Genomic DNA, 18,728 nt, shown 5'->3' with positions numbered 1-18,728 from the left:
AACCAAAAAACAATCCACCAATGATAACAAGTGCTGAAAACTATACTAAAAAAAAAAAAAAAAAAAAAAAACCAAACAGACAGAACCCCTAGGACAAATGGTAAAAGCAAAGCTATACAGACAAAATCACACACAGAAGCATACACATACACACTCACAAAAAGAGAAGACGGTAAAAAATATATATATCTCGTTGCTCCCAAAGTCCACCTCCTCAATTTGGGATGATTTGTTGTCTATTCAGGTATTCCACAGATGCAGGTACATCAAGTTGTTTGTGGAACTTTAATCCGCTGCTCCTGAGGCTGCTGGGAGAGATTTCCCTTTCTCTTCTTTGTTTGCACAGCTCCCGGGGTTCAGCTTTGGATTTGGACCCACCTCTGCATGTAGGTGGCCTGAGGGCGTCTGTTCTTCGCTCACACAGGACGGGGTTAAAGGAGCAGCTGCTTCGGGGGCTCTGGCTCACTCAGGCGGGGGGAGGAGGGAATGTTGCTGGATTCTTTAGACTTTTTCCAAGGACTTTGCCTGTTACTGGGAAGGTGACAGCAATCACAGTGGACGGGGCTGTGAACGGGATGGGCAGGAGAGGCCGTCCCCTCACCTTCCCTGTTTTTTCTTGCTGTGGCCAATGTGATGCACAGCTGAGTTAGTGCTGGAGCTACAGGTCTTATTCTTGGATCAGGGAGAAGGCTCATCCTGTTGAGGATTATCTATAAGGAGACTGATTGGATGACCAGACCCTTCTGGTATCTTTTGTAGGGGGCAGAGTCAGGCCTGAATCAGCCCTGACTTCTGCTGTAGACAGGGCCGAGCCCCCCACTGCACCTATAACCTTGGCCCCCCTCTGCCCGTAGGTTTCACCCTCAACAACCAGGTACAGCAGACCATCACCATGCAGTATGCATGCAGCAAACTTGGCATCGACTTTGACAGCTTCCTTGCTTGTATGATCCGCCTGGAGACCCTCTTCAGTGAGTCACTCTCCTTTAACCCTATCTCATTTCTCCTGAGGTGCGGAGAGGGGCAGGGGGCAGGGCCAGCAAGCGGAACCAGACAGGCTTCAGAAATTGTGGCATCCTTGGGGGAGGGGAAGCAGAAACTAAAGAGGCTGAGGAAGCCCAAGCTGGCCACGCCTAAGGTGCTGCCTCCTCTGGGAGATTTAAAAAGATTGTTGTGCACCTACTACATGCAGTCACTGGGCCAAATGAATGAGTCCCAGCAACGGTCCTTAAATGGCTTTTAACATCTATGCCTCCATGGGGATCATATTGAGAGCGTGTGTCACCTCCCAGGGAGGGAAGAGGGGTCCCCTTCTGGAAGCCTATAGATGGTCTAGTGCCCCCTTGGGCTCATGCTAAGGTATCATATTAAGGGAGGGAGTTTTCCTTCCAGTGAGGGCTGGGAAGTGTAAATTCTAACGGGGAAAGCTCAGTGACTGGATTACCCACAAATGGGGCAACCACCTCTGTTCCACGACCCCATCCCCTACCTCTGTTGAAAGAATTGCAAGTTTCTACAGCTTCTGAGGGGGGAGATGGCAAAAGGACCTTCTCTGCTCACATCTGGAAGTTTGTCTAATTCGGCAGGGGGACATCTGCTGTCTAAAACCCTCACCCTGGGCTCTGGATCCAGATCTAGCTTTTCGGGGTACCTGAAGCTGAGTGGGAGCTGGGAAGGGTGCAGGGGCCAGGGGAAGGTACCAGGTGGGGTGGACAGAGACGGCTCCCTGGCTGTTCCAAAGTCCAGGAACATCCCCATCTGATTTCATTCCTTCTCTGGCATTCTAGAACTGTTCAGCCTTCTGGACAAGGACCAGAATGGCATTGTCCGGCTCTCTCTGGCAGAGGTAAATGGTTTTGATAAACTGCTTGCTGATGGTACTTGAACATTCTTGGATGGTATTGATGCCGAGCGCTGTTAATTCACACTGACTTGTCTTATTTCCACGCGGATACAACGCATGTTCTATGGCAGGCATTGCCAGGAGGAGTGTGATTGTCATCAATCTTTCAAATATTTTTATTTATAATTATTATTATTGTTGTTGTTTTAAAGGTAAAGCGACAGTTACATTTCAAATCATTTCAAGGATGCAAGCTCTTATTAATTTGGATGGAATTGTGGGTGGTAGGTACAATTTAAAGTGCCTAACTTTTAGGACCAGGCATCTTTGATTGACGTATAGAAGGATATCAGAAACAAAGAATTAAATTGCAACAAGGTAGAGTGCAGATGCAAAATAAATGGGTGTAAATTACTGTGTACAAAGCCCATAATGTCTTACGCTGACAACGTCGTGCCCTTCCCCTGTGGAGGGCTGCAGCCTATGCAGCAGGGCCTTTATTGACCTGTGGGGATGCAGGTGTGGGCATGTCCTGAGGGGCCAGGCCAGGAGGCATTGCCCTTGACCTGCTTCTCAGGCAGAGGAACTAGAGCATCAGGTTATTCCTGGCCCTGCCTAACTGTCTGGGTACAACCACTTCTTTTCTTCTCTAGAATGGGAATGTCATTGACCCCTTTCAGTGATCTAGGGAAGACCTTCCTGGAAGCATGTCTGTGGATGTCTACAAACACCCGCTCAATAGTGTTGAACCTGAAACTTTTGGAAGTCCCTTTGGGGCTAAGCTTTTCCTAAGTCACTTTTCCATGGGGCTCTGGCTCAGAGGGTAGTGACCTAGTTAAGGCCTTCCTTGCTTCCTCCTGCTGAGCAAGGCACTTACTGGAGGACACAGCTAGAGCAAGTCATACCACGTGAGGCAGGAGAGTGCCTCTGGCGCAGTCACACCAGCTCCTGAGGACCCCTGAGCTCACCCCGATCTCCTTCTTTTGCAGTGGCTGTGCTGTGTGTTGGTCTGACCCAGGGTTCTGGACATCAGTGACGCTCCCTGCCAGCCTGCCTGCCTCTTTTCTCCCTTTCTTTACAGTTTTGTGAACATTTATCCTCAGGGGAGCATTCACTGGTTATTCACCTCTTCCTTGCCGTTTGTTGTTCCCTGAGATCCTGGCCTGTCCCACTGGAGCAGTCCCGGGAGCCCGAGATCTCTTTCAGCAGCATTTAAGCTGATCCCAGAGCACAATGGAGAGACAGAAATTAATTAAAGTTGTGGGCCAAAATGGTTTCTGCCTTCCTCTAGTGATATGTAATCTGGGGGGTGCCCTGGGGTGTTCCTGCTTTAGAAAAGATGTTCTTGAGCAATGATGCAGCCCAAAGCTGCTGAAAGATGGGAAATGTGGGTGAATTTCTTGGAGGAAAGGCCTGCTATAGATTCAACTGCCTCCGGGGACTGCCGTCAGGAAAGGAGCTGCTCCCGCCCTTCCGAGGAGGGCGCAGGGAGGGTCTGCTGGGGGGAGAGGCCTTTCTTCCTCACACGCAGACGGGAGAAATTGCTATACTGCAGGTCAGCATGGGCTAAAGGAAAGGAAAGGATAGGAAAATTCTTGCTGAGGGGAATTCTTACCTGACAAATAGCTTGAGGGGAAATGCAGTTCAGGTTAGTTTTGCTCATGGCGGAACACAGCGATCTTTGTTGTTGGTAAGAAAATAGGTGCCATAGCCTAGTGTCCTAATGGGTAGTTGGAGACAGAGCTGACTCTCATACGCAGATGTTGGAAATGAAGTGTACAGGAAGATGAGTGTCTTAGTCAGTTTGGGCTGTCTGAGCAAATACCAGAGACCAGGTGGCTTATAAAAAACAGACACATTTTCTCACAGTTCTGGAGGCTAGAAGTCCGAGATCAGAGCAGCATAGTTGGGTTCTGGAGATCTCTCTCAGACTATAGACTTCTCATTGTGTCCTCACAGGGTGGAGAGCAGAGGGGAAGCAAGCTCTCTCATGATTCTTGGAAGAACGCTAATCCCATTCATGAGGGGCCCACCCTCATGACCTTATCTAACCCTAATTAGCCCCCCAGGTCCCACCACCTGATACTACCACGTTAGGGGGTGGGGTTTCAACGTATGAATTTGAAGGGGATACAACCATTCAGCCCATAGCTGTGACCTACTGGAGAGAAAACACACATTTATGCCTTGGCCTCTCTATTAGTCTGATTAAGGATTAATTTTTGACCTCCAGAAGTAGAGCTGGATGAATGTTCCTTATAGGAACATGATTTATAAGTATGGTATAACAGCCATCAGCTTTTTTTTTTTTTGAAGTATAGTTGATTTACAATATTGTGTTAGTTTCATGTGTAGAGCAAAGTGATTTAGTTATATATATATTTTTTTTTTCAGATTATTTTCCATTATAGGTTATTACAAGATATTGAATATAGTTCCCTGTGCTAAACAGTAGGACCTTTTTGTTTATCCATTCTATATATAATAGTTTGCATCTGCTAACTTCAATCTCCCAATCCATCCCTCCCCCCTTCCTCCCCCTTGGCAACCTCAAGTCTGTTCTCTATGTCTGGGAGTCTGTATCTGCTTTGTAAATAGGTTCATTTGTGTCATATTTTAGACTCCAAATGTAAGTGATATCATATGGTATTTGTCTTTCTCTTTCTGACTTACTTCACTCAGTATGATAATCTCTGATTGTATCCATGTGGCTGCAAATGGCATTATTTTGTTCTTTTTATGGCTGAGCAGTATTCCATTGTGTGTATATATATATATATATATAAACCACATCTTCTTTATCCATTCATCTATTGGTGGACACTTAGTTTGTTTCCATGTCTTGGCTATTGTAAACAGTGCTGCTATGAACATTGGGGTGCATGGATCTTTTTGAATTAGTGTTTTCTTTTTTTTCCCTCGATATATATCCGGGAGTGGGGTTGCTGGATCATATGGTGGCTCTACTTTTAGTTTTTAAAGGATCTTTCATACTGTTTTCCATAGTGGCTGCACCAATTTACATTCCCAGTGTAAAAAGATTCCCTTTTCTCCACACCCTCTCTAGCATTTATTATTTGTAGACTTTTTGTTGATGGCCATTCTGACTGAACACCAGTCAGCTTTAATGCTGTCTTCAACTCTCCCAAGGCCCAGCGGGGGGAAGGGGTAGGCCCTTAACTGAAGGGGGCTGTGGGAGCTCTGGGATCTCACCCCTCAGGGAGAGGCTCTGGGACGGCGCCCCTGCAGGGAAAGTTCAGTCATTGGAGGGTGGAGAAGGAGCTATATTTGTTTGGCAGCCTGTGGGTCCCAGAAGTAAAGAGGTCCTTCCACATGTAGTCAGAAGTATGAGGGAGCTTTCATCACCTGGGTCATCAGCAGGACCCAGCAGGTGTATGTCCAGCTGCCCTCAGGCTGCCTGGGGATACCACCCAGCCTGCCCCTGTCGGCCCAGGTGGTGTTAGTCTGATGCTCACTAGCCGGGTACAAGTCCCTGACCCACACCATTGTTTAAAAATAAAGTACTACAAAGCAGTTCTCCTTTACATTTCGAATATAGCGTGGCTGCCTAAATTGAAAGGACTGTGTTATAATCAGCTGGCAACAGGTAGTTTTATTTTTCAGGCCTACAAGCTACTTCAGGGAATAGTCTGGTAAGCAAAAAAACCAAACCAAACAAAAAAAAAAAACAAAAAACAGCTTAGTTACAAAATGGATTTGCTTTGGGGGTCCCAGTCTCAGGGAAGTGTTGTTCTGGGGACTTCTTACCAGTACAGCGTGTGAGGCCAGCTAAGGATCTTAACACTGCATAGTTTTCCTCTTAAACACCTGAGAGTTTGCAGTATGCTCCTTTCTGCCCCCTGAATTAAGGCAGCAGAGGTGCTGCTTTTTGGTGTGGCCTCTTCATCGCCCCTCTATGTGGCTGCATCTCAGGCAAGATCAGCCCCTGCTGGATGGTGGCGCCTCGGCGCGGATCCCCCAGGGAGGCTCCTGCGCTTCCCCGGCCGAGCCCTCCCCACGTTATTGCGTTCACGTGTTTCACGTCTTCCCTGTTCCTGTGGACAGTCTGTGAATGCAGAGTGTTCCTAATTCCCCCAGAGCCTGGAACAGTGCCTGGCACAGAGCAGGTGCTCAATGAACGAAACCCGTGTCCTTTCCTTTGCAAATGAGGAGGTACTGTAGCATTTGGGCCCCACTTTGTTTTCCCAGTAGAGAGGATGGGTTTGCAGTGGTCCCTCACTGCAATTCCCGGCAGCCCCAGAGGGGAAGTGCTGATGTTTGGATGCGTTACAGCCAGCCTCCGTGGGCGGGTGAAGGGCTGGAGCGGGGGATGGTGAGAAGGAGAAGCTGTGTCCCCTGAGGGGTCCCCTGCTGAGCCGCTCCCTCCCCAGGCTCCTCCCCACCCCCATGCCAGGAGCACAGGGAGTTATTGCCTCCAGAGGGCCGCCTCCCGTGTCGGCGGGTCTTTGATTCGTGCAGAGAGTCTGTGGCGGCTCTCGGGTTCCCCACTTTCCGGAAGGAGAGTGAAGCAGCTCGGCAGGAGGCTTGAGGCAGCGGTGGGGGTCAGGGTGAGCCTCCTTCTGTTCCTCGCCATCCTCCCTCGCCTGCAGAGCCCCGCCACTTCTCTTAAAGGCCGAGCTTGTTTCCTCACTAGTCAACGTAAGGACACACACGCCACCATGCCGCCCCCAGACTCAACTGAGACCTCCGGGAGCATGGAACCTGACACCACGGCAGGAGGTGGTCAGGGGGTATCGAATATTCTGGGTAATTCCACACCAGCAAGGCCACCTCTAGCAAGTCCCCTTTCCCGTGAGAGCTTCGAGTCACGCATTATTAGCTTTCTGCTCACGTCACCGGCCCAAGCAGGGGTCTCGGTAGTTATGCACAATCGCAGAAGCAGCATTGAGCAGGGCTGGGAGAAGCCGGTGGCCCTGCCACACGCAGCAGGGGTCTCTTCCCACCAAGGTCCCGACAGCACCGGGTCGCATGGCATCCTGTGCGTCCTGCCCGGGGCGCAGCTGGCGGAGGCCCCCGCCCTGCTCGGGGCTCCCCTCCGTTCCTCACCGCCTCCCTGAAGCCAGCCGCTCCTCCGGGCTGGGGCAGCGGGGCACAGTACAAAGTCCTGCATCAGCTGTTCTCACTCTGCCACCTAGGCTGACTTCTTGCCTCTCACTCCAAGCCTCACGCTGCGCAGCCTCTCAGATGCCCAGCATCTTTTCAGCTTTCGATGTTCCAGTTTCCCGCAGGCCCTGATCCTGTCATTGCTTCCTCTGTGGCTCCAGGACACGGCCAAACCCCATCCCCCAGCCCACGCTTCTCCGCTCTTCTTCCACGGGGGATCCCAGCCCCCCGGTCGACATCTCCCTTCATACATGAACCCTTCCCTTTGATTGACGGGCTGGGTTGACCTCGAGAGTTCACGTAATTGGACAGGGGACAACCAAGACACCCCCCCACCCTGACAACCTCTCTCTGCACTGCAGAACAGACAGTGTCAGGAAGGACCTAGTGCGGGGACACCTACCTGCCACCTTTGCCCTGCTCCTCAGCTCCATGTTATAGACAGGGTGACTGTGGAGCCCATCTGTGTGATACAGACAAGGATGGAGAGAAGCGTCCTGAATCCCACCTGCCTTCGATCCTATCTGACGCGTACCTGTCATATCTGAGCTGCAGTCTTTGGGAAGGATAGCAGTAGTCACTTACTAGTGGCAGCTGTGTGGAGAAGGAGGGCCCATCTTCTAGTGGGGGAGAGGGTGGTGATTTGGAGTTTGCAAGCTGTAAATACACATGTTGACTCCTTACAATTTTGGGAGGCCTGTGTCTGCTTCACCTGTTGATTAAACATAGGGCTTCATGGGGGATGGAAATGAGGCAGGGGATATTGTCCCAGCCACTGAGTTATGAAGGTCTTGTGAAGGCTGATGGTCCTTCTCCCAGCTCCCTGCTGTACTCTGGAGCAGAGCCAGGGGTGCAGGCATGTGGAGACCCAGCAATTCACTGCCATCTGCTGAAACTTGCTTTTTCTTTTTTCATATTTGTTATATCTACATTCTTATATTTTATAAATTTATTTCTATTAAAATGATTTTATGTATTATTTATTTATTGTTATACATTTATATGTTTATGTACACATTTACATATTTATACATTATCAATATATAAATATCAAGATATATAATAATAATATATAAAACCAATATATATATCAATAAATATCAACAACATATAAATAAAAGGACTGTATACTGAAGTCCCATGTATTATCCATTACAGTGAATGATTTTTAATATTTTACCATATCTGTTTGATCATTTTTGCTGAAGAATTTTCCTGAAGAAGTTTTTGTGAAAGTACATTGCAGATATCATGACATTTTACCCTATACTGTGCATCTCCAGCAAAGGACATTTTATTACGCAGCCACAATACTATTATCCAACTTAACAAAATTAGCAATAATTCTTTAATCACATCTAATAACCAGTCTATATTCAAATCTCCTTGATTGACTTAAAAATATACTTTTACAGTTGGTTTATTTGAGTGAGGATTCAACCAGGGTCCTCATTTTTCCGGTTTTAATCTACAGCCTTCTTCCATTTTTGGGGGGTATTGAATGATTGATGCATAATTGCAGCTTTAAGAAAGAATATTGGTGATATGAATCTGCTCTATCTGCTTCTCAGTCTAATTAAATCTCATGCAGAGCGCCCATCCCCTCCGGTTTCCTCCCTCTCCCCAGGACCAGGCAGGATGGTCTGTAGGGACGGGAATCTGGGAAAAGGGCGTCTAGTTTTCCCCCCACTGTGGTTGCCATCCAAGCCCGCCCGTCCTTGCCGGTGGCATCGCCTGCTGGTGGCCCGTTGGCGCCAGAACCATCTGAGCTGGAGCCTCCCCTTCTGGGCCACACCTGGTTTTTGTTCAGGTCACCTTGTTCTCTGACCCTGAGGTTCAAGGCTCCTTTCAGCCAGTGGGGCGGGGCAGTACTCATCCTGGCCCTGAGGACGCCAGCCCCCCGGGGAGGCCTGCAGACCAGCGATCTGCCTCTGAATATTCACAGAGGGGAACGGCTCAGTTAGTAAAAACACAGGAAAGCACATGGGAATTCTCTGGGATTTAGAAGGTATTGTGGTTCTGTGCATAGTGTAAGCCTTCAATTTCGGCTTGTTGAATCGAATTGAATTCAGCAAGGAAGAGAAGATTAGGAGATGAGAGACATTATCTAGTGATGGAATTCAAGCCCAAATGTTCCTGTAGTCACAGTTATTCTACTTATGCTCTGGGAGGGATTGGCAGGGAGCCCGTTCCAGAACCTCACAGACACCCATGTGTGGATTTGCACAGTGGGCTTACCCAGTGGGCACGAGGGGCTTCTGTTTGGCCCCTAAGCTACTCCTGGAGACCTGGAGTGGAATGCCCTCAGCCTCCTGAGGGCAGTGGGGCGGGTTCTCAGGGCGTGGAGCCATGCTCTTCAATTCTACTCAGTAATTCGATCAGGAAACGTCTTAAGCACCGACTACAAGCCAGGCTCAGGGCTCGCCCTGGGAGGTGTGGGGGGGGGGGGTGAGGTGGGATGATGGGATGGTGGGTGGCGCAGGGATGAATAACAGAGGTCTCTGCCTCCCAGAACCTTCCAGGCGAATGGGGGAGACAGACTCCTACACAAGTAACACAATTTGAAACAGTGTAACATCAGTGCTGGAAGAGAGGTACAGAAAAGACAGGCCACAAGAAGAGAGAGAGGTTAATGCTGTCTCAGGAAAGGGAGCAGGTTTCCTGCAAGATGGGTAGGGATTGGGCAGCTGGGACTTCATTCAGTCATTTGGTAAATATTAATTATGCATCAGCTATATTCTAGGGATTGTGCGGGCACCAGTAAGTGAGAGGGAAAGGTGTTCCAGATGGAGGGAACAGCATGAGAGGAGGGAAGAGCATAGGAAAAGACAACAGCCTGTTTGGAAAAGCCTGGGCTGTGACTTTGAGGCCGTCGCTGCATCCCCCCAGGACCTGCTGGACCAGGAAGCAGCCAACTGCCTTCCTTGCTTCTTCCTGTCTTCTGTGCCAGGATCCTTTCTATATCAGAGGGAAAGAATTTCAGGCTATTCCCCAGAGAGGGCAGTATCCTTGGCGTCCTGAGGTTCAGGTTGCTGGGTAACGTCCACTTCCTGCACTCCCTGGGCTGGAAGCGCCCCCAGAGCTCTTTGGGCAGCTGAGAGCCATGTTCTGTGGCTGCTGCCTGGCACTGGGTCAAAGCACCTTGATGTGCAGCCAGCTGTAGCTTCTGCAGCTGTGTCCCCACCACCCAGGGTGAAGAAGAAAAGGCCAACTCGCGGAAAGCCCCTGGGAGAGGCCAGAAACATTCCCCTGGAGCTGAAAGCAATCCAGATGATTGGCCGAGGAAGTGCAGCTGGCCTCCCGCTTCCACCGGCGTTCTTGAAACATTTACTACTAATTAGTTTCTGAATTACACAACAATGCACTTCCTAATTACACAGGGGAAGCACTAGCAGCTATAAAGGGGTCGTTATCTATTTCACAAGTGATTCTAATAGATGCTCTCCCAGAAATGAGAGGGACGGAGGGGCGGGGGGAGGAGGAAGGAGAGAGAGAGGGAGATTTTGGATGGATTGAGACAGAAGGAAAGCCTGGCTGGCAGGTCCTCCTGGTCTCAGAGGCTGGTGTCATCTGGAGGACATCAGCTGTTTGGGGACCGCAGCAACCCTTCCAGGAGACATGCAGCCGTCTCTGGCCTCAGAAGGAAAGCTTCCTCGGGAACCCTGCCAACTGTACAAACACCAACCAACACGGAAATGTAAATAATAACATGCAGACATGATGCAAACATAATTATAGCCGAACATTATGAGGAGAGAGACTCACTGGGGACTGGCCATGTTTTCCTGTCTGTAAGTCCCATTTTGCATTGTGGTGATTAAAGCAGACTAATTTTTTTCTCTCTCTTTTCTATTTTGTTTTTACTGCCACATAGAATTTTGTGTGTGTGTGTGTATTTATAGTAGATTGGATAGCACATTAAAACAAGTAAGTGGCTTTCATATCATGTTGGAATATCGGATTACCAATGTTTATTAGGCTCATCAAACTTATTGAGCTCCTACTGTGTGCAGGGAGGTATGCTGGCCAATGGGCTACATGAATAAGGTAGGATCCCTCCTGTGGGTAAGTCTCTATAGTCTGAGGAGAGAGACGTGTGTAAAAACAAGTGGCTTCAGCATGCGGTGGAGACAGGCACAGGGAACCATGAGGGCACTAGCTGCATCTTGGAGTTCAGGCAAGTCTGTGGAACAGAAGAGAGTGTGAACAAGGACTTTCCTCCGCTCTTTCCTAGATCATGAGGGCTGGAGCCCTTCCCAACTCTCAGCACCTGATTTACAGGTCGAAGGCCAGGTATGAAGGTTGTAGGCTATGGGTGGTTCTCCTGAGGGGTGAGTTGTATCTGCCACGGTCCATCGGGGGACAGAAACCATAACGTTTATTTGAACAGAAAGAATGAAACGCAGCAAATTGTTATCTAGGTAAAAAGTTATAACTAGTAATTGAATGGATAAAAAGAGTCCTTAAAGGTACCGTGGAGGTAACAGCTGTGGGAAGCTACTGCGTCGGGCTGAGTGAACAAAGGGAAGAGGTTGGAATTATTAAAACACAGAAATTTAGAGAGACCCCATCAAGCTGAAACTCAGACCTCTGAGAAGCTGGTGTCTCTGGAAGGGGAGGCTGTACCACAAGGGGGCAGGTTTTACAATTGTAGGAATAATTGCGGAGCGGGTTCACCTGCACAGCTGGCGCCCCCTGTTGGCAGAGCTGAATATAGAGCCAGTGGACAGAGATTCAGAAGGTGGGGAGGGTGGTCCCATAAGCTGGAGGTTCGTTCATTCAGCCTCGATTTTTGAGTACCCGCAAAATATCAGGCATTTTGTGGCTTGGACCAGCCTTGCAGACATGGAGGTGGTGAGGAAAGTTTATAGGATCTGCTGTTGGGTTAGGTATGGGGTATGACTGGGAGGGAAGAGTCGAGAATGATTACAGTATTTTTGGCTGGAGCCGCTGAAGGATGGAGCTGACGGTAACTGTGGGTTTTTTTAAATATTTACGCCATCGATGATTATAAAGTTATGAAAAGATTCCATTTGAATTCACTGAGTAAATTAATCTGAAGAATGCAGTCTTAATAACCTGAGATGTATAAACCATTTTGAATAATCCAGGATATTTGCATGTTTCCTGTTCACTACTCTTATGAAATTATTATTTTCCCAGACAGGTCCTGGGAGTGGAAGTGGCCTTGTACACTCTGGGGCTTTACTTTCTCACAAAAAATCTTCTAGAGTTTTTTTGTTTTTGCCTTTTTGACTCCTGCTACCTACCCATAGGTCCCCCCCACTCTCCCCCCGCCATTGCTAGCTACTGAGGATTTGTCTGTCCTCACCTTTACCTGCTCAGAATTCTTCAGGGTTTCCTTCTCAATGTCTCCTGTTTCCTTCTCAGTCTCCTTCTCTGGCTCCTTTAATGAGATCAACCCCCAGATCCCCATCCTTTCTCCAGCCCAACTACCTCTGACTTGGTCTTGAGTTTCCAACTGCCTTCTGGGGATCTCCACAAGGTTGTCCTGAAGACACCTGAGGTTCTCCATGTTGCCAAATGAACTCATTCTTCTCCCTTTATACCTAATTCGCACCCCCTCTCCCAAATCCTTGATGTCACTTAATGTCATCACCTAGACATTCTGGCTCCAAGCTCAGTCATCTTTGACGCCTGCCTCTCACTCATCCTCATAGCTGACCCATCACTGATTCCTGTCAGTTCTCTTTTCACTCCCTCCTTGTTTCCCCCTTTCCTTCCCACTGCTTGAATTCAGGCTATTCCCTTGTCTCGCCTGGCCTGTCCCGGTGCAGAGGCCTCTAATTAATTCTTCTCCTTTCAAGCTCTTGCCTCTCTGTCCCCTGCATCGGGAATTGCTTCCTAAAGCAACAGTGCATCACTCTGGCTCCTTCTCAGAGCTCTCAGTGGTGTCCTGTTGCCAGCAGAATGATAGTCAAACTCTTAGCACGGTGTCCAAGAGCCTCCTTGGATGGGTCCCAAGCCATCTTTCCAGACTCCACCCCAGTGTCATCACTGTGTTTTAATCATGCAGGATGGCTCGATATTAACTACAATCACCAAGCATGCTACCTTTGCTGGGGCTCTTTCTTCCACCTGTGCTTTCATTTTGTCCCTCCCCGGCCTATAAATGCCCCACCCACCCTGCCCACTTCCTTCCACCCCCCATGAAGGTGAAGAAGAGGACAGTTTCTTTACTTTTTTCCAACATGCCCAAACTCAAATTATAGCCCATTCAGTTCGAGCCTCCCAGCCAGGCAGAGAGAGAATTCCGGGGCTGTGGACCAGAGAGGAAGGGTCTGCAGGACCCTGAACTTGAGCCCCTGAAGGCCCATCTGCCCACCCCAGGCACAATTTCAGTCCAGTCCAGAAGATGGTTTTCCACGCTGTCTCGCACCATCTCTGGAGAAGAAGGTGTTTCCCTGCAGTCTGTGATCGGCAGGCCCTTGCATGAATTAATCAGCAAATTCCCTGTATTTAGCCAAGTGACTGCAAGGAAAACCACTGCAGACTGAAGGGGTGTCTTCTGGGCTGTCTCTGGCCTTTTACTCTCACTGAGTTCCTGGCGCCCCAGGGTCCTCAGTACAGTCTCTCTTTAACTGGGTCTCTCAGGACCCCCTTCCGGAGTCCCTTCCAGCATCTGGAGCTGCCCTCCACCCAGCCTCATGCTAATGTCTCACCCCTGGGCTCTAGAGGAGAGAGCTGGGCATTCCTGGGTCAGTCCTGCTTGTTCTTTTCCAGCAGGGTGGTGACTGCTTCGTTGGCTTCTCTTTTTTCCCACGTGGGCTCTGGTGGGTGTTTTTATTTCTCTCCCTCCCGACCACACCCTCAGGCCAAGCAGACCAGCCCTGGGGCCTGCCTGCTCCAGGGCTGTGCCCCGGGGACGACCCAGGGCGTGTCCGTACAGCCCAGCACTTACTCGTCCTTGGGCTCATCTGCTCGTGGCCTCTGGATTTTTCCAAGGGGACAATTCCTTAGGGGGACAGCTCTGCGCCAACAGGGGATTAGAGGCTCCCCCTCCTCAGCCAGAGGAAGAAGAGATTGCACTTCAGAAAGGCCTCCTGGCAGCTTCACCCGGAAGGTGGATGTCATTATGGGGCTTGGAGTCCTTGTCTTGGCTCTGTCATAAGCTGTCCAGTGATCTTGGGGAAGTTGCCTCGCCTCTCGGGGCCTCATGAAGGCTGTATGGAGAGACTTGTGTCCTGGATCTGTGTCCCAGTTGTGGTGGGCTGTCATGGAGATGTCTCAGGGCTCCTTGGAGCAGCTCCTGGGTTGTCCTGGGCACTCGGTGACGCTCCTGACGGTGCTCAGAGCGAGGCTGCCTCCCGCACGCTCGTCCTCCCTCACCACGCCCTCAGCACCTCCCTGGCAGCCTGGGCTCTGTGCTGCATGTCAAGTATGTCGAGTTGATTATTACGTTTGAATTCAGTATCCATAAATCCTTTTATTTTGTTTCACATGCTGAATCTCTGGAGCCCAATATGCAAATTTATGGAAAACAATATGCAAATAAGAGCATAGGACATCAAGCCTGCGGTAGAGGAACTGTCAGGGGACCCAGGCCCCTGCCGCCTCCACTCTGTGACTTTTCCAGGCCTCAGTTTCCTCATCTGTAATGTGGGGGAGCTGGGCTAGAGGGTCACTCAGTTCCTTCCCAGCTCCCCAAACCCAACATTCTGTGTTTGGAAAAATTACTACAGTGTCTACGGAGGGAACAGCTTCTGAAATGGACTCCTGTCTGCTGGGAGGTGGGCTACAGTGGGAAGCTAGGAACCCAGGGTCATAGGGCCCCTTCCAGTGGAATTTCCCGTTTGGTCTTTCCTCTCCATCCCACTAATGTGCAAAATTAACAGCAATAACAGCTAACAGTAGTTGAGTTTTTCTATATGCCAGAATTTCTATGAAATGTTTTATGCCTTATCTCATTTAATTGACAAGGCATAGTGGCTAAGAGCAAGGGGCATGGAGGTGACCATCTAGCTCCAGAGCCCAGCTCTGCCACTCGCTGGCTGTGTGGCCTTGGGCCACCTGGTTATTATTTACCTTTCTGATCCTAATTTTCTCATCTGATAGTGGGAATAATTATGGTACCTACCTCATAAGGTTGTGATCATGGTTAAATGAATTTGTCTATGTGTTCAGAACAGTATCCAGCATGTGGTAAATACTGCATTAAAATCTAGCTATTAACACTACAAATGACAGCCTTCCCAACACTCCTACCAGAGGGTACTGTTATTCCCGCTGACTGCTGAGGAAATTGAGGCTTAGAGAGGCTAAGGGTAGGTGGCAGTCTTGGTCCATTTGAGCTACTGTAACAAAGTACCATAGACTGGGTGAAACAACAAACATTTACATCTTACAGTTTTGGAGGCTGGGAGTCTGAGACCAGAGTGTCAGCATGGGCGGTGCTGGGGAGGTCCCTCTTCCAGGTTGCAGACTGCCATCTTCTTGTTGTGTCTTCACGTGATGGAAAGAGGGTGAGGGAGCTCTCTGGGGGTCCCTTCTATAAGGGCACTAATCCCATTCATGAGGGCTGCACCCTCATGACCTAATTATCTCCAGAGGCCCCACCTCCAAACACCATCACATTGAGGATGGGGTTTCACATGAATGTTGGGGGGACATGAACATCCATCCATTGCAGTGGCCAAGGAGGAACTCCAGCCCGTGACTGTCCACATGCGTCCACTGCACAGCACCCGGTGTTCCTGGACTGGTCCTCCCCAGCTTGCTCCTCAGCACAGGGTCCAGGCTCCCCTTCCCTCAGGGCACTGTCTCCAGCTGCTCTTTGAGACTCTCAAATTGAGAGGAAAGTGGTTAACAAGTCAATTCACAGATTTTCTCCTGGAACCAAACGGAGAGGCAAAGGGCAAAGCAACCAGTGAGGAGGCCTTTCCCAGCCTCATGCAGCTCTCAGGGCTAATGGCTGCGGCCCAGGAGCGGTCACGGGCAGACCCAAAGCCATGTTGCCAGCCACAGACTTGAGCTTTCCTAATGCACCCGGGCTCCTGGCACCAGCCCATGTGAGCTTGTCTCTACCCAGTGCACCCACAAACACTCTGGTTTATCTACAGGACTAATGAATTCTGCCAATGCCATAATCAGCAGGAATGGAAAAGTCAACCAGAGCTAATTCTTTCTAGGGTGCAATGTAATTACTTTAAAATGACTTATTTAGTGAAATGGTAATGACGAGGCTAATGTTATCTCCCCAGATGACGAGCCTATTAGCTGTATGCTGCTTCGGGGTGAAGCAGGGAAGCAGGGCTGTCACACAGAAGTAGAGGCCGTCCTGCAGGGCTGCAGCTTGATTGCTTCTGCTTCTCCTACAGAGCAGCGGTAGGAGGCCACTTCCCTCAGTGCCATGGCCCCTAGGGACAAGCCCACTGCAGCCAGGTGGCCTTCTCTCTAATCATCCAGGTGATACCACTGTGGCTGAGAGAGGCTGACGGATGCTTCTTGTTCAGGAGGAAGTCCGGGGGTCTTAGAGACTTAGGAAGCATCTTCTGTTCGGGCAGGCCTAGATTTAAATCTCATCGCCACCTTTCGACCAGTCGGCCATGTGACCTTGGCTGAGTCACTTAACCTTTTGGTCAGTTTCCTCACCTGTCAATGGGAAATGGCAATACCTGCCTCAGCCACTGCTCAGGTCCTCCTCTTATTGGCTGCAGGGGATATTCGAGGCGAAGCTATGGCCCACGCCCAGCACAGACTTTATGGACACACTTGGCTCTTTAATCTTGGTTTATGTGCCCTGTTACTTCTCTTTCTTCTTTTGCTTCTGCTGTTAATTCATGCTAGTTGGCCTTTTATGTAGTCTCATAAGGCTTCTTAACCCATTTCTGGAGTAAAGTGGAGGATAAATTACAAGTAGCGGCAAAGGAATGAGGATTAAGTGACAATTGCAAAGCGTCTAGCACTTTACGTCTTTCCCTCCCTCTCTCCCTAATGGGATCCTGTTGTCTGCTTCTCACTGGGGCAGGGTAGGGGTGGGGGGACATGGACCCTGAGGGGGGGTGGGGTGTGGGCAGGGAGAGCCAAGGAGCCAACACTGGAAGCAGAGTCTGAGGGGGCCAAGGTCTGAGCTGAATGGATGGTCCAGAGCTAGGTCACCACAGAGTCAGATGCAAAAGGCTGAGCCAGGGAATGAAGTGAGGAACGGGTGAGTTTAGGGGTTGCTGCTGACAAGGAGGGTCAAGGTGGGTGGTGTGGGTTCTTGAGCTGAGGTAGTTACAATGGCGGCAGGTGTTTATGGGGTGGGTAGGGTACTTTAAAGGAGTCAGGGTAGGGGAGCCAGTTGGGAGCCCATTTGGTAACTATGGGGCACAGGTAACCTGGGAGGGTTCTGTGTGTCCAGGAGGGATGAGAGAGGGGTATTCTGGGGCCGGGGGAGGGGGGACTGATTGACCCCAGAGGGACATTGCAAGTGCTGTAGGCCAGTGGGCAAAGTCTAGGGGACCAGCCTAATCAAGGTGCAGCGAGCTCTTCTCAACAGCCCCAATGGCCAAACAAAACTGTTAGAGTAGGCATCTCAGGGAAGCATGCCTGGAGGGCTGGGTGCCACCAGGCCTTCGATCTCAAACAGTCCAACAGCATCAGCACGCTGGGCTCTGACTCACCTTGGTAGAGAAACTGTCTTCTGGAATTTGCCCTGTGGACCAAGAAATAAGTGAGCATCTAAATGGATAGAACATTCTTTCTCTGGGCAGAAGTTTAGTTTTCTTAAGCCTGACAAAAATTAAGTATTAGAAGCAGTAGAAATAGAGAAGGTTTAGACAAGATTGCAGAAAAAAGTCAGGATATGTGTTGACTCAAAACTCAGGCTCTGAGTCAGATAAACTCAGAATCCCCATTTCCTAGCCGTGTGACCCTGGATGAGTTACTGTCGACTGAAAAAAATAAATGCGTAACCTAAAAGTTGAGAGTATGTTTTATTCGATGAACATTTTTAGGACTTCAAGCCCAGGAGACAGCATCTCAAATAACTCTGAGAGACTGCTCCGAGGAGGTGAGGTGAGGAGCCGGGGTGTATAGGAGTTTTTGCAACAAAGGGCAGGTAGTCGGAATGTGAAAAGGTTATTGTTAATTAAAGAAAACCAGATATCTCCCATTAAGGAATTTAGTGCTTTTCTATGTATGGGAAGATGCGGCAGTCTGGGCTCACTGAATTTATTCCTTTGATATGCACCTCAGCTATCTGGGGCCAGGATCCTGTGTTTTCTCATCCTGAGTTCCCTCAAGGCTCACCATCTGGACAACTGTAATGTAATGGCTTGATGGCTGCAACATCCTTTGTTTACTTGATATGGCAGGCATTATTTTAGTCCTCATTACTTAACCTCACCAAGCCTCAGTTTCTTCATCTGTAAAATGGGGCCATAGTGGCTCCGACTGGCCTGGGTTGCTGTGAGGGTTGGACGGGTTAATGTATGTTCAGCTCTGGGTTCAGGGGTGGGCCCCGATCAGACACTCCATCAATGTTACCACTTCTCATTATTAAAAGCAAAAATCCCATTCAGAAAATTTGGAAATGTTTTTATCCTTTAAAAATACATTTTCTTCCTCTACCTTCTTGACATCGGAAGGCACTTAGTGTAGAAAATACAGTACCTTCCTTTGTATGGTAATGTTCACGACTTCCACTCTCCTTTCGCTCATTTCTCACAACCTGCCAAAAGCTAAGAGAGGCCAGATTGCTGAAGAATTCAGTTTCTGAGAATTCCATTTGAAATGAAAATTTAAAACATTTTGAAGT

The 18,728-nt window shown here is 49.3% G+C and overlaps 1 protein-coding gene across 19 annotated transcripts in view; it reads left to right on the top strand.

Annotated features, from left to right (window-relative positions):
* Positions 1–18,728, top strand: part of LOC130707341 (ras-related protein Rab-7b) — an 85,308-nt gene that overhangs the window by 30,370 nt on the left and 36,210 nt on the right. For 6 of the 19 annotated variants that reach the window (XM_057541569.1, XM_057541574.1, XM_057541533.1 and 3 more), the window contains 3 exons: positions 855–971; positions 1,788–1,846; positions 2,833–3,117. The exons of 4 other annotated variants lie outside the window; for them this stretch is intronic. The gene's annotated coding sequence lies outside the window, so the exon portion shown is untranslated. Of the gene's footprint in view, positions 1–244; positions 972–1,787; positions 1,847–2,832; positions 3,118–18,728 lie in introns of those variants that run through there. 9 more of the 19 variants (XM_057541526.1, XM_057541536.1, XM_057541515.1 and 6 more) reach the window with 4 other exon arrangements.

Source organism: Balaenoptera acutorostrata, chromosome 1 (genome assembly GCF_949987535.1).
Source record: "Balaenoptera acutorostrata chromosome 1, mBalAcu1.1, whole genome shotgun sequence".
Classification (NCBI taxonomy): domain Eukaryota; kingdom Metazoa; phylum Chordata; class Mammalia; order Artiodactyla; family Balaenopteridae; genus Balaenoptera; species Balaenoptera acutorostrata.
This window is presented reverse-complemented; position numbering and strand designations above follow the sequence as displayed.